The sequence below is a fragment of the Aulostomus chinensis genome, chromosome 9, assembly GCF_037954235.1.
Source record: "Aulostomus chinensis isolate RoL2024-O1b breed Wild chromosome 9, RoL_Achi_v1.0, whole genome shotgun sequence".
Lineage (NCBI taxonomy): Eukaryota > Metazoa > Chordata > Actinopteri > Syngnathiformes > Aulostomidae > Aulostomus > Aulostomus chinensis.
This window is the reverse complement of record NC_141328.1, coordinates 15,312,664-15,325,277: the sequence shown is the minus strand read 5'-3', so window position 1 is coordinate 15,325,277 and position 12,614 is coordinate 15,312,664. Positions and strand designations below refer to the sequence as shown.

Sequence of the window (12,614 nt, the reverse complement as noted above, 5' to 3'; positions counted from 1 at the left end):
GCTTAAGGTGAGGTGCTATCGTTGGCATTGACGTACACCTTTTTAGTTGATGGGTGGGCAGAATTTGAGCACAGTCCAAAGACAAGAATGCCGAGAGGTCAAGGTGATGGACTGCCAGCTCATTGTTTGCTACCACATGCATTGTAGAACCCCACCTTCTTGCTATGATGACTTTCGCAGGGGAACCTTTCCTGCCAATCCAGCTGACGAGCGTTTAGGTCCACTGTCCTCCTCCTTTCCATGGAAAAGAACCTCTCCCATTTGCTCCTTTTTAACATCGTTCTTCTCAATAGGCTCTTTTCTCCGTAACAAAAAATAAGTGGTACCTTCTTTCAGAGAAGACTTGGGCTGTCTCCTATTTTCAAGCCTTTAATCTTTCTGACACAAAAGTTAAAATAATACCCCCACACTTTTCAAAAGGACGGAATGGGAGAATGGTCAACACCGCATGGAGGTGCCGATTTTGACATGGACAGGACATGTGGTATTGAGATAATTATTAACTTGCAAGGTAGACGTGAAAGGGATGATGTTGACGGGCAGAACTCACATGACCCCGCTCAATTACTTCTGTCAGCGCAAGCACCCAAGCCAAGCTCAATCTCCTGGGTTGTAAAAGCCATGAGATCCAGAAAAATGCCATAGAAGAGTGCAAATTGCCTACGCTGAGACTTTAATTGTAGAAAGAAAGTACTTCCTGAGAGTCAGTCCCAAATTTCGCCCGATCTGATTGAAAAGGGGGCCAAGGTTTCCCACACTGTGTCACTATGCTGTACTAATGCATTGGCCGGGAATCGAACCCGGGTCAACTGCTTGGAAGGCAGCTATGCTCACCACTATACCACCAATGCACCACATGCCCCTTCAAGGACGACATAAGCTTCATGTCACAAGATAATTGGGTCAAAAATAGGCTCAATTTTCACCTGTTCATTGCTGAAGGTGTGAAAACCCGCCATAAAAGCAGGCATCAAACGCTAGCCGCAGGGCACCCTTGGGTTCCATGGTGTAATGGTCAGCACTCTGGACTCTGAATCCAGTGATCCGAGTTCAAGTCTCGGTGGGACCTCGTTTGGAGTCTGCTGTTTAACCTGCTGAAGCAATCACTGATTACAGACGTTAAAATGGTTTAAAAAAACACATCAAGAGGGGCAAAAAAAGGCCCCGAGAGAAGTTCCGCTTCCCTGTACAACGCACAGCATTTTCCGTCAACTCGGCGTTGCTTCTTCATGTTGCATCTTCCTGGCCACCAAAACGGCAGCCATCTCTTCCATGGACACTCTCAAATTCATGTGAATAGTGCATGGCCGATTACACCACCTTCAACCACTGCACTCGAGCGATAAGGAAATCTGGCTTAAGGTGAGGTGCTATCGTTGGCATTCACGGACACCTTTTTAGTTGATGGGTGGGTAGAATGTGAGCACAGTCAAAAGCCAAGAATGCCGAGAGGTCAAGGTGATGGACTGCCAGCTCATTTTTTGCTACCACATGCATTAAAGAACGCCACCTTCCTGCTATGATGACATTCGCAGGGGAACCTTTCCTGCCAATCCAGCTGTTGAGCGTTTAGGTCGACCGTCCTCCTCGTTTCCATGGAAAAGAACCTCTCCCATTTGCTCCATTTTAACATTGTTGTTCTCAATAGGCTCTTTTCTCCGTAACACGAAATCAGCGGTACCTTCTTTCATAGAAGACTTGGGATGTCTCCTATTTTCAAGCCTTTAATCTTCCTGACACAAAAGCAAAAATAATACCCCCACACTTTTCAAAAGGACGGAATGGGAGAATGGTCAACACCGCATGGAGGTCCCGATGTTGTCATGGACAGGACATGTGGTATAGAGACAATTATTAACTAGCAAGGTAGACGTGAAAGGGATGATGTTGACATGCAGAACTCACATGACCCCGCTCAATTACATCTGTCAGCGCAGGCAACCAAGCCAAGCTCAATCTCCTGGGTTGTAAAAGCCATGAGATCCAGAAAAATGCCATTGAAGAGTGCAAATTGCCTACGCTGAGACTTTAATTGTATAAAGAAAGTCCTTGCTGAGAGTCACTCCCAAATTTTGCCCGATCTGATTGAAAAGGAGGTCAAGTTTTCCCACACTGTGTCACTATGCTATACTAATGCATTGGCCGGGAATCGAACCCAGGTCAACTGCTTGGAAGGCAGCTATGCTCACCACTATACCACCAATGCACCACATGCCGCTTCAAGGACGACATAAGCTTCATGTCACAAGATAATTGGGTCAAAAATAGACTCAATTTCCACCTGTTCATTGCTGAAGGTGTGATAACCCGCCAGAAAAGCAGGAATCAAACGCTAACCGCAGAGCACCCTTGGGCTCCATGGTGTAATGGTCAGCACTCTGGACTCTGAATCCAGTGATCTGAGTTCAAGTCTTGGTGGGACCTCGTTTGGAGTCTGCTGTTTTACCTGCTGAAGCATTCACTGGTTACAGACGTTAAAATGGATTAAAAGCACACATCAAGAGGGGCAAAAAAAGGCCCAGAGAGAAGTTCCGCTTCCCTGTACAACGCACACAATTTTCCGTCAACTCAGCGTTACTTCTTCCTGTTGCATCTTCCTGGCCACCAAAACGGCAGCCATCTCTTCCATGGACAGTCTCAAATTCATGTGAATAGTGTATGGCCGATGACACCACCTTCAACCACTGCACTCGAGCGATAAGGAAATCTGGCTTAAGGTGAGGTGCTATCGTTGGCATTGACGGACACCTTTTTAGTTGATGGGTGGGCAGAATGTGAGCACAGTCCAAAGACAAGAATGCCGAGAGGTCAAGGTGATGGACTGCCAGCTCATTGTTTGCTACCACATGCATTGTAGAACCCCACCTTCTTGCTATGATGACATTCGCAGGGGAACCTTTCCTGCCAATCCAGCTGACGAGCGTTTAGCTCCACTGTCCTCCTCGTTTCCATGGAAAAGCACCTCTCCCATTTGCTCCTTTTTAACATCTTTTGTTCTCAATAGGCTCTTTTCTCCGTAACACGAAATCAGCGGTACCTTCTTTCATAGAAGACTTGGGATGTCTCCTATTTTCAAGCCTTTAATCTTTCTGACACAAAAGTTAAAATAATACCCCCACACTTTTCAAAAGGACGGAATGGGAGAATGGTCAACACCGCATGGAGGTGCCGATTTTGACATGGACAGGACATGTGGTATTGAGATAATTATTAACTAGCAAGGTAGACGTGAAAGGGATGATGTTGACGGGCAGAACTCACATGACCCCGCTCAATTACTTCTGTCAGCGCAAGCACCCAAGCCAAGCTCAATCTCCTGGGTTGTAAAAGCCATGAGATCCAGAAAAATGCTTTAGAAGAGTGCAAATTGCCTACGCTGAGACTTTAATTGTAGAAAGAAAGTACTTCCTGAGAGTCAGTCCCAAATTTTGCCCGATCTGATTGAAAAGGAGGCCAAGGTTTCCCTCACTGTGTCACTATGCTATACTAATGCATTGGCCAGGAATCGAAGCCGGGTCAACTGCTTGGAAGGCAGCTATGCTCACCACTATACCACCAATGCACCACATGCCCCTTCAAGGATGACATAAGCTTCATGTCACAAGATAATTGGGTCAAAAATAGGCTCAATTTTCACCTGTTCATTGCTGAAGGTGTGAAAACCCGCCAGAAAAGCAGGCATCAAACGCTAGCCGCAGGGCACCCTTGGGTTCCATGGTGTAATGGTCAGCACTCTGGACTCTGAATCCAGTGATCCGAGTTCAAGTCTCGGTGGGACCTCATTTGGAGTCTGCTGTTTAACCTGCTGAAGAAATCACTGGTTACAGATGTTGAAATGGATGAAAAGCACACATAAAGAGGGGCAAAAATTGCCCCGCGAGAAGTTCCGCTTCCCTGTACAACACACAGCATTTTCTGTCAACTCAGCGTTACTTCTTCCTGCCGCATCTTCCTGACCACCAAAACGGCAGCCATCTTTTCCAAGGACAGTCTCAAATTCATGTGAATAGTGCATGGCAGATTACACCACCTTCAACCACTGCACTCGAGCGATAAGGAAATCTGGCTTAAGGTGAGGTGCTGTCGTTGGCATTGACGGACACCTTTTTAGTTGATGGGTGGGAAGAATGTGAGCACAGTCCAAAGACAAGAATGCCGAGAGGTCAAGGTGATGGACTGCCAGCTCATTATTTGCTACCACATGCATTGTAGAACCCCACCTTCTTGCTATGATGACATTCGCAGGGGAACCTTTCCTGCCAATCCAGCTGACGAGCGTTTAGGTCCACTGTCCTCCTCCTTTCCATGGAAAAGAACCTCTCCCATTTGCTCCTTTTTAACATCGTTCTTCTCAATAGGCTCTTTTCTCCGTAACAAAAAATAAGTGGTCCCTTCTTTCATAGAAGACTTGGGCTGTCTCCTATTTTCAAGCCTTTAATCTTTCTGACACAAAAGTTAAAATAATACCCCCACACTTTTCAAAAGGACGGAATGGGAGAATGGTCAACACCGCATGGAGGTGCCGATTTTGACATGGACAGGACATGTGGTATTGAGATAATCATTAACTAGCAAGGTAGACGTGAAAGGGATGATGTTGACGGGCAGAACTCACATGACCCCGCTCAATTACATCTGTCAGCGCAAGCACCCAAGCCAAGCTCAATCTCCTGGGTTGTAAAAGCCATGAGATCCAGAAAAATGCCATAGAAGAGTGCAAATTGCCTACGCTGAGACTTTAATTGTAGAAAGAAAGTACTTCCTGAGAGTCAGTCCCAAATTTCGCCCGATCTGATTGAAAAGGAGGCCAACATTTCCCACACTGTGTCACTATGCTATACTAATGCATTGGCCAGGAATCGAACCCAGGTCAACTGCTTGGAAGGCAGCTACGCTCACCACTATACCACCAATGCACCACATGCCTCTTCAAGGACGACATAACCTTCATGTCACAAGATAATTGGGTCAAAAATAGGCTCAATTTTCACCTGTTCATTGCTGAAGGTGTGAAAACCCGCCATAAAAGCAGGCATCAAACGCTAGCCGCAGGGCACCCTTGGGTTCCATGGTGTAATGGTCAGCACTCTGGACTCTGAATCCAGTGATCAGAGTTCAAGTCTCGGTGGGACCTCGTTTGGAGTCTGCTGTTTAACCTGCTGAAGAAATCACTGGTTACAGATGTTGAAATGGATGAAAAGCACACATAAAGAGGGGCAAAAATGGCCCCGCGAGAAGTTCCGCTTCCCTGTACAACACACGGCAATTTCTGTCAACTCAGCGTTACTTCTTCCTGCCGCATCTTCCTGACCACCAAAACAGCAGCCATCTCTTCCAAGGACAGTCTAAAATTCATGTGAATAGTGCATGGCCGATTACACCACCTTCAACCACTGCACTCGAGCGATAAGGAAATCTGGCTTAAGGTGAGGTGCTATTGTTGGCATTCACGGACACCTTTTTAGTTGATGGGTGGGAAGAATGTGAGCACAGTCCAAAGACAAGAATGCCGAGCGGTCAAGGTGATGGAATGCCAGCTCATTATTTGCTACCACATGCATTGTAGAACCCCACCTTCTTGCTATGATGACATTCGCAGGGGAAACTTTCCTGCCAATCCAGCTGACGAGCGTTTAGGTCCACTGTCCTCCTCCTTTCCATGGAAAAGAACCTCTCCCATTTGCTCCTTTTTAACATCGTTATTCTCAATAGGCTCTTTTCTCCGTAACAAAAATAAGTGGTACCTTCTTTCATAGAAGACTTGGGCTGTCTCCTATTTTCAAGCCTTTAATCTTTCTGACACAAAAGTTAAAATAATACCCCCACACTTTTCAAAAGGACGGAATGGGAGAATGGTCAACACCGCATGGAGGTGCCGATTTTGACATGGACAGGACATGTGGTATGGAGATAATTATTAACTAGCAAGGTAGACGTGAAAGGGATGATGTTGACGGGCAGAACTCACATGACCCCGCTCAATTACATCTGTCAGCGCAAGCACCCAAGCCAAGCTCAATCTCCTGGGTTGTAAAAGCCATGAGATCCAGAAAAATGCCATAGAAGAGTGCAAATTGCCTACGCTGAGACTTTAATTGTAGAAAGAAAGTACTTCCTGAGAGTCAGTCCCAAATTTCGCCCGATCTGATTGAAAAGGAGGCCAAGGTTTCCCACACTGTGTCACTATGCTATACTAATGCATTGGCCGGGAATCGAACCCAGGTCAACTGCTTGGAAGGCAGCTATGCTCACCACTATACCACCAATGCACCACATGCCCCTTCCTGGACGACATAAGCTTAATTTCACAAGATAATTGGGTCAAAAATAGGCTCAATTTTCACCTGTTCATTGCTGAAGGTTTTAAAACCCGCCATAAAAGCAGGCATCAAACGCTAGCCGCAGGGCACCCTTGGGTTCCATGGTGTAATGGTCAGCACTCTGGATTCTGAATCCAGTGATCCGAGTTCAAGTCTCGGTGGAACCTCGTTCGAGTCTGCTCTTTAACCTGCTGAAGCAATCACTGGTTACAGACGTTAAAATAGATTAAAAACACACATCAAGAGGGGCAAAAAAAGGCCCCGAGAGAAGTTCCGCTTCCCTGTACAACGCACAGCATTTTCCGTCAACTCAGCGTTGCTTCTTCATGTTGGATCTTCCTGGCCACCAAAACGGCAGCCATCTCTTCCATGGACAGTCTCAAATTCATGTGAATAGTGCATGGCCGATTACACCACCTTCAACCACTGCACTCGAGCGATAAGGAAATCTGGCTTAAGGTGAGGTTCTGTCGTTGGCATTGACGGACACCTTTTTAGTTGATGGGTGGGCAGAATGTGAGCACAGTCCAAAGACAAGAATGCCGAGCGGTCAAGGTGATGGACTGCCAGCTCATTATTTGCTACCACATGCATTGTAGAACCCCACCTTCTTGCTATGATGACATTCGCAGGGGAACCTTTCCTGCCAATCCAGCTGACGAGCGTTTAGGTCCACTGTCCTCCTCCTTTCCATGGAAAAGAACCTCTCCCATTTGCTCCTTTTTGACATCGTTATTCTCAATAGGCTCTTTTCTCAGTAACAAAAAATAAGTGGTACCTTCTTTCATAGAAGACTTGGGATGTCTCCTATTTTCAAGCCTTTAATCTTCCTGACACAAAAGCAAAAATAATACCCCCACACTTTTCAAAAGGACGGAATGGGAGAATTGTCAACACCGCATGGAGTTCCCGATGTCGTCATGGACAGGACATGTGGTATAGAGACAATTATTAACTAGCAAGGTAGACGTGAAAGGGATGAGGTTGACATGCAGAACTCACATGACCCCGCTCAATTACATCTGTCAGCGCAGGCAACCAAGCCAAGCTCAATCTCCTGGGTTGTAAAAGCCATGAGATCCAGAAAAATGCCATTGAAGAGTGCAAATTGCCTACGCTGAGACTTTAATTGTAGAAAGAAAGTACTTGCTGAGAGTCAGTCCCAAATTTCGCCCGATCTGATTGAAAAGGAGGTCAAGGTTTCCCACGCTGTGTCACTATGCTATACTAATGCATTGGCCGGGAATCAAACCCGGGTCAACTGCTTGGAAGGCAGCTATGCTCACCACTATACCACCAATGCACCACATGCCCCTTCAAGGACGACATAACCTTCATGTCACAAGATAATTGGGTCAAAAATAGACTCAATTTTCACCTGTTCATTGCTGAAGGTGTGATAACCCGCCAGAAAAGCAGGCATCAAACGCTAGCCGCAAAGCACCCTTGGGCTCCATGGTGTAATGGTCAGCTCTCTGGACTCTGAATCCAGTGATCCGAGTTCAAGTCTCGGTGGGACCTCGTTTGGAGTCTGCTGTTTAACCTGCTGAAGCAATCACTGGTTACAGACGTTAAAATCGATTAAAAGCACACATCAAAAGGGCCAAAAAAAGGCCCAGAGAGAAGTTCCGCTTCCCTGTACAACGCACACAATTTTCCGTCAACTCAGCGTTACTTCTTCCTGTTGCATCTTCCTGGCCACCAAAACGGCAGCCATCTCTTCTATGGACAGTCTCAAATTCATGTGAATAGTGTATGGCCGATGACACCACCTTCAACCACTGCACTCGAGCGATAAGGAAATCTGGCTTAAGGTGAGGTGCTATCGTTGGCATTGACGGACACCTTTTTAGTTGATGGGTGGGCAGAATGTGAGCACAGTCCAAAGACAAGAATGCCGAGAGGTCAAGGTGATGGACTGCCAGCTCAATATTTGCTACCACATGCATTGTAGAACCCCACCTTCTTGCTATGATGACATTCGCAGGGGAACCTTTCCTGCCAATCCAGCTGACGAGCGTTTAGCTCCACTGTCCTCCTCGTTTCCATGGAAAAGCACCTCTCCCATTTGCTCCTTTTTAACATCTTTTGTTCTCAATAGCCTCTTTTCTCCGTAACACGAAATCAGCGGTACCTTCTTTAATAGAAGACTTGGGATGTCTCCTATTTTCAAGCCTTTAATCTTCCTGACACAAAAGAAAAAAATTATACCCCCACACTTTTCAAAAGGAAGGAATGGGACAATGGTCAACACCGCATGGAGGTCCCGATTTTGACATGGACAGGACATGTGGTATGGAGATAATTATTAACTAGCAAGGTAGACGTGAAAGGGATGATGTTGACGGGCAGAACTCACATGACCCCACTCAATTACATCTGTCAGCGCAGGCAAAAAAGCCAAGCTCAATCGCCTGGGTTGTAAAAGCCATGAGATCCAGAAAAATGCCATAGAAGAGTGCAAATTGCCTACGCTGAGACTTTAATTGTAGAAAGAAAGTACTTCCTGAGAGTCACTCCCAAATTTCGCCTGATCTGATTGAAAAGGAGGTCAAGGTTTCCCATGCTGTCTAACGATGCCATACTAATGCATTGGCCGGGAAGCGAACCCAGGTCAACTGCTTGGAAGGCAGCTATGCTCACCACTATACCACCAACACAGCACATGCCCCTTCAAGGTCGACATAACCTTCATGTCACAAGATAATTGGGTCAAAAATAGGCTCGATTTCCACCTGTTCATTGCTGAAGGTGTGATAACCCACCAGAAAAGCAGGCATCAAACGCTAGCCGCAGGGCACCCTTGGGTTCCATGGTGTAATGGTCAGCACTCTGGACTCTGAATCCAGTGATCCGAGTTCAAGTCTCGGTGGAACCTCGTTCGAGTCTGCTGTTTAACCTGCTGAAGCAATCACTGGTTACAGATGTTAATATGGATTAAAAACACACATCAAGAGGGGCAAAAAAAGGCCCCGTGAAAAGTTCCGCTTCCCTGTACAACGCACACAATTTTCCGTCAACTCAGCGTAACTTCTTCATGTTGCATCTTCCTGGCCACCAAAACGGCAGCCATCTCTTCCATGGACAGTCTCAAATTCATGTGAATAGTGTATGGCCGATTACACCACCTTCAACCACTGCACTCGAGCGACAAGGAAATCTGGCTTAAGGTGAGGTGCTATCGTTGGCATTGACGGACACCTTTTTAGTTGATGGGTGGGCAGAATGTGAGCACAGTCCAAAGACAAGAATGCCGAGAGGTCAAGGTGATGGACTGCCAGCTCATTATTTGCTACCACATGCATTGTAGAACCCCACCTTCTTGCTATGAAGACATTCGCAGGGAAACCTTTCCTGCCAATCCAGCTGACGAGCGTTTAGGTCCACTGTCCTCCTCCTTTCCATGGAAAAGAACCTCTCCCATTTGCTCCTTTTTGACATCGTTATTCTCAATAGGCTCTTTTCTCCGTAACAAAAATAAGTGGTACCTTCTTTCATAGAAGACTTGGGCTGTCTCCTATTTTCAAGCCTTTAATCTTTCTGACACAAAAGTTAAAATAATACCCCCACACTTTTCAAAAGGACGGAATGGGAGAATGGTCAACACCGCATGGAGGTTCCGATTTTGACATGGACAGGACATGTGGTATGGAGATAATTATTAACTAGCAAGGTAGACGTGAAAGGGATGATGTTGACGGGCAGAACTCACATGACCCCGCTCAATTACATCTGTCAGCGCAGGCAACAAAGCCAAGCTCAATCGCCTGGGTTGTAAAAGCCATGAGATCCAGAAAAATGCCATAGAAGAGTGCAAATTGCCTACGCTGAGACTTTAATTGTAGAAAGAAAGTACTTGCTGAGAGTCAGTCCCAAATTTCGCCCGATCTGATTGAAAAGGAGGTCAAGGTTTCCCACGCAGTGTCACAATGCTATACTAATGCATTGGCCGGGAATCGAACCCGGGTCAACTGCTTGGAAGGCAGCTATGCTCACCACTATACAACCAGTGCACCACATGCCGCTTCAAGGACGACATAACCTTCATGTCACAAGATAATTGGGTCAAAAATAGGCTCAATTTTCACCTGTTCATTGCTGAAGGTGTGAAAACCCGCCAGAAAAGCAGGCATCAAACGCTAGCCGCAGGGCACCCTTGGGTTCCATGGTGTAATGGTCAGCACTCTGGACTCTGAATCCAGTGATCCGAGTTCAAGTCTTGGTGGGACCTCGTTTGGAGTCTGCTGTTTAACCTGCTGAAGCAATCACTGGTTACAGATGTTGAAATGGATGAAAAGCACACATAAAGAGGGGCAAAAATGGCCCCGCGAAAAGTTCCAATTCCCTGTACAACGCACAGTATTTTCCGTCAACTCAGCTTTGCTTCTTCCTGCCGCATCTTCCTGACCACCAAAACGGCAGCCATCTCTTCCAAGGACAGTCTAAAATTCATGTGAATAGTGCATGGCCGATTACACCACCTTCAACCACTGCACTCGAGCGATAAGGAAATCTGGCTTAAGGTGAGGTGCTATTGTTGGCATTCACGGACACCTTTTTAGTTGATGGGTGGGCAGAATGTGAGCACAGTCCAAAGACAAGAATGCCGAGAAGTCAAGGTGATGGACTGCCAGCTCATTATTTGCTACCACATGCATTGTAGAACCCCACCTTCTTGCTATGATGACATTCGCAGGGGAAACTTTCCTGCCAATCCAGCTGACGGGCGTTTAGGTCCACTGTCCTCCTCATTTCCATGGAAAAGCACCTCTCCCATTTGCTCCTTTTTAACATCTTTTGTTCTCAATAGGCTCTTTTCTCCGTAACACGAAATCAGCGGTACCTTCTTTCATAGAAGACTTGGGATGTCTCCTATTTTCAAGCCTTTAATCTTCCTGACACAAAAGCAAAAATAATACCCCCACACTTTTCAAAAGGACGGAATGGGAGAATTGTCAACACCGCATGGAGTTCCCGATGTCGTCATGGACAGGACATGTGGTATAGAGACAATTATTAACTAGCAAGGTAGACGTGAAAGGGATGAGGTTGACATGCAGAACTCACATGACCCCGCTCAATTACATCTGTCAGCGCAGGCAACCAAGCCAAGCTCAATCTCCTGGGTTGTAAAAGCCATGAGATCCAGAAAAATGCCATTGAAGAGTGCAAATTGCCTACGCTGAGACTTTAATTGTAGAAAGAAAGTACTTGCTGAGAGTCAGTCCCAAATTTCGCCCGATCTGATTGAAAAGGAGGTCCAGGTTTCCCACGCTGTGTCACTATGCTATACTAATGCATTGGCCGGGAATCAAACCCAGGTCAACTGCTTGGAAGGCAGCTATGCTCACCACTATACCACCAATGCACCACATGCCCCTTCAAGGACGACATAAGCTTCATGTCACAAGATAATTGGGTCAAAAATAGGCTCAATTTTCACCTGTTCATTGCTGAAGGTGTGATAACCCGCCAGAAAAGCAGGCATCAAACGCTAGCCGCAGAGCACCCTTGGGCTCCATGGTGTAATGGTCAGCTCTCTGGACTCTGAATCCAGTGATCCGAGTTCAAGTCTCGGTGGGACCTCGTTTGGAGTCTGCTGTTTAACCTGCTGAAGCAATCACTGGTTACAGACGTTAAAATCGATTAAAAGCACACATCAAAAGGGCCAAAAAAAGGCCCAGAGAGAAGTTCCGCTTCCCTGTACAACGCACACAATTTTCCGTCAACTCAGCGTTACTTCTTCCTGTTGCATCTTCCTGGCCACCAAAACGGCAGCCATCTCTTCCATGGACAGTCTCAAATTCATGTGAATAGTGTATGGCCGATGACACCACCTTCAACCACTGCACTCGAGCGATAAGGAAATCTGGCTTAAGGTGAGGTGCTATCGTTGGCATTGACGGACACCTTTTTAGTTGATGGGTGGGCAGAATGTGAGCACAGTCCAAAGACAAGAATGCCGAGAGGTCAAGGTGATGGACTGCCAGCTCATTATTTGCTACCACATGCATTGTAGAACCCCACCTTCTTGCTATGATGACATTCGCAGGGGAACCTTTCCTGCCAATCCAGCTGACGAGCGTTTAGCTCCACTGTCCTCCTCGTTTCCATGGAAAAGCACCTCTCCCATTTGCTCCTTTTTAACATCTTTTGTTCTCAATAGCCTCTTTTCTCCGTAACACGAAATCAGCGGTACCTTCTTTAATAGAAGACTTGGGATGTCTCCTATTTTCAAGCCTTTAATCTTCCTGACACAAAAGAAAAAAATTATACCCCCACACTTTTCAAAAG

General features: G+C 46.4%; 17 non-coding genes across 17 annotated transcripts; 9 read left to right on the top strand and 8 right to left on the bottom strand.

Moving 5' to 3' along the window:
* Positions 1-779: 779 nt before the first annotated feature.
* trnag-ucc (transfer RNA glycine (anticodon UCC)) lies at positions 780-851 on the bottom strand. The gene has a single exon. It is a non-coding gene; the product is annotated as a tRNA-Gly (tRNA).
* A 146-nt stretch (positions 852-997) lies between these two features.
* trnaq-cug (transfer RNA glutamine (anticodon CUG)) lies at positions 998-1,069 on the top strand. The gene has a single exon. It is a non-coding gene; the product is annotated as a tRNA-Gln (tRNA).
* Positions 1,070-2,134: 1,065 nt separating this feature from the next.
* trnag-ucc (transfer RNA glycine (anticodon UCC)) lies at positions 2,135-2,206 on the bottom strand. The gene has a single exon. It is a non-coding gene; the product is annotated as a tRNA-Gly (tRNA).
* Positions 2,207-2,352: 146 nt separating this feature from the next.
* trnaq-cug (transfer RNA glutamine (anticodon CUG)) lies at positions 2,353-2,424 on the top strand. The gene has a single exon. It is a non-coding gene; the product is annotated as a tRNA-Gln (tRNA).
* Positions 2,425-3,490: 1,066 nt separating this feature from the next.
* On the bottom strand, positions 3,491-3,562 carry trnag-ucc (transfer RNA glycine (anticodon UCC)). The gene has a single exon. It is a non-coding gene; the product is annotated as a tRNA-Gly (tRNA).
* A 146-nt stretch (positions 3,563-3,708) lies between these two features.
* trnaq-cug (transfer RNA glutamine (anticodon CUG)) lies at positions 3,709-3,780 on the top strand. Its single transcript has one exon. It is a non-coding gene; the product is annotated as a tRNA-Gln (tRNA).
* A 1,064-nt stretch (positions 3,781-4,844) lies between these two features.
* On the bottom strand, positions 4,845-4,916 carry trnag-ucc (transfer RNA glycine (anticodon UCC)). The gene has a single exon. It is a non-coding gene; the product is annotated as a tRNA-Gly (tRNA).
* Positions 4,917-5,062: 146 nt separating this feature from the next.
* Positions 5,063-5,134, top strand: trnaq-cug (transfer RNA glutamine (anticodon CUG)). The gene has a single exon. It is a non-coding gene; the product is annotated as a tRNA-Gln (tRNA).
* Positions 5,135-6,197: 1,063 nt separating this feature from the next.
* Positions 6,198-6,269, bottom strand: trnag-ucc (transfer RNA glycine (anticodon UCC)). Its single transcript has one exon. It is a non-coding gene; the product is annotated as a tRNA-Gly (tRNA).
* A 146-nt stretch (positions 6,270-6,415) lies between these two features.
* On the top strand, positions 6,416-6,487 carry trnaq-cug (transfer RNA glutamine (anticodon CUG)). The gene has a single exon. It is a non-coding gene; the product is annotated as a tRNA-Gln (tRNA).
* Positions 6,488-7,551: 1,064 nt separating this feature from the next.
* On the bottom strand, positions 7,552-7,623 carry trnag-ucc (transfer RNA glycine (anticodon UCC)). The gene has a single exon. It is a non-coding gene; the product is annotated as a tRNA-Gly (tRNA).
* A 146-nt stretch (positions 7,624-7,769) lies between these two features.
* trnaq-cug (transfer RNA glutamine (anticodon CUG)) lies at positions 7,770-7,841 on the top strand. The gene has a single exon. It is a non-coding gene; the product is annotated as a tRNA-Gln (tRNA).
* A 1,285-nt stretch (positions 7,842-9,126) lies between these two features.
* On the top strand, positions 9,127-9,198 carry trnaq-cug (transfer RNA glutamine (anticodon CUG)). Its single transcript has one exon. It is a non-coding gene; the product is annotated as a tRNA-Gln (tRNA).
* Positions 9,199-10,261: 1,063 nt separating this feature from the next.
* trnag-ucc (transfer RNA glycine (anticodon UCC)) lies at positions 10,262-10,333 on the bottom strand. The gene has a single exon. It is a non-coding gene; the product is annotated as a tRNA-Gly (tRNA).
* A 146-nt stretch (positions 10,334-10,479) lies between these two features.
* On the top strand, positions 10,480-10,551 carry trnaq-cug (transfer RNA glutamine (anticodon CUG)). Its single transcript has one exon. It is a non-coding gene; the product is annotated as a tRNA-Gln (tRNA).
* A 1,065-nt stretch (positions 10,552-11,616) lies between these two features.
* On the bottom strand, positions 11,617-11,688 carry trnag-ucc (transfer RNA glycine (anticodon UCC)). Its single transcript has one exon. It is a non-coding gene; the product is annotated as a tRNA-Gly (tRNA).
* A 146-nt stretch (positions 11,689-11,834) lies between these two features.
* Positions 11,835-11,906, top strand: trnaq-cug (transfer RNA glutamine (anticodon CUG)). Its single transcript has one exon. It is a non-coding gene; the product is annotated as a tRNA-Gln (tRNA).
* The last annotated feature ends 708 nt before the right edge of the window (positions 11,907-12,614 follow it).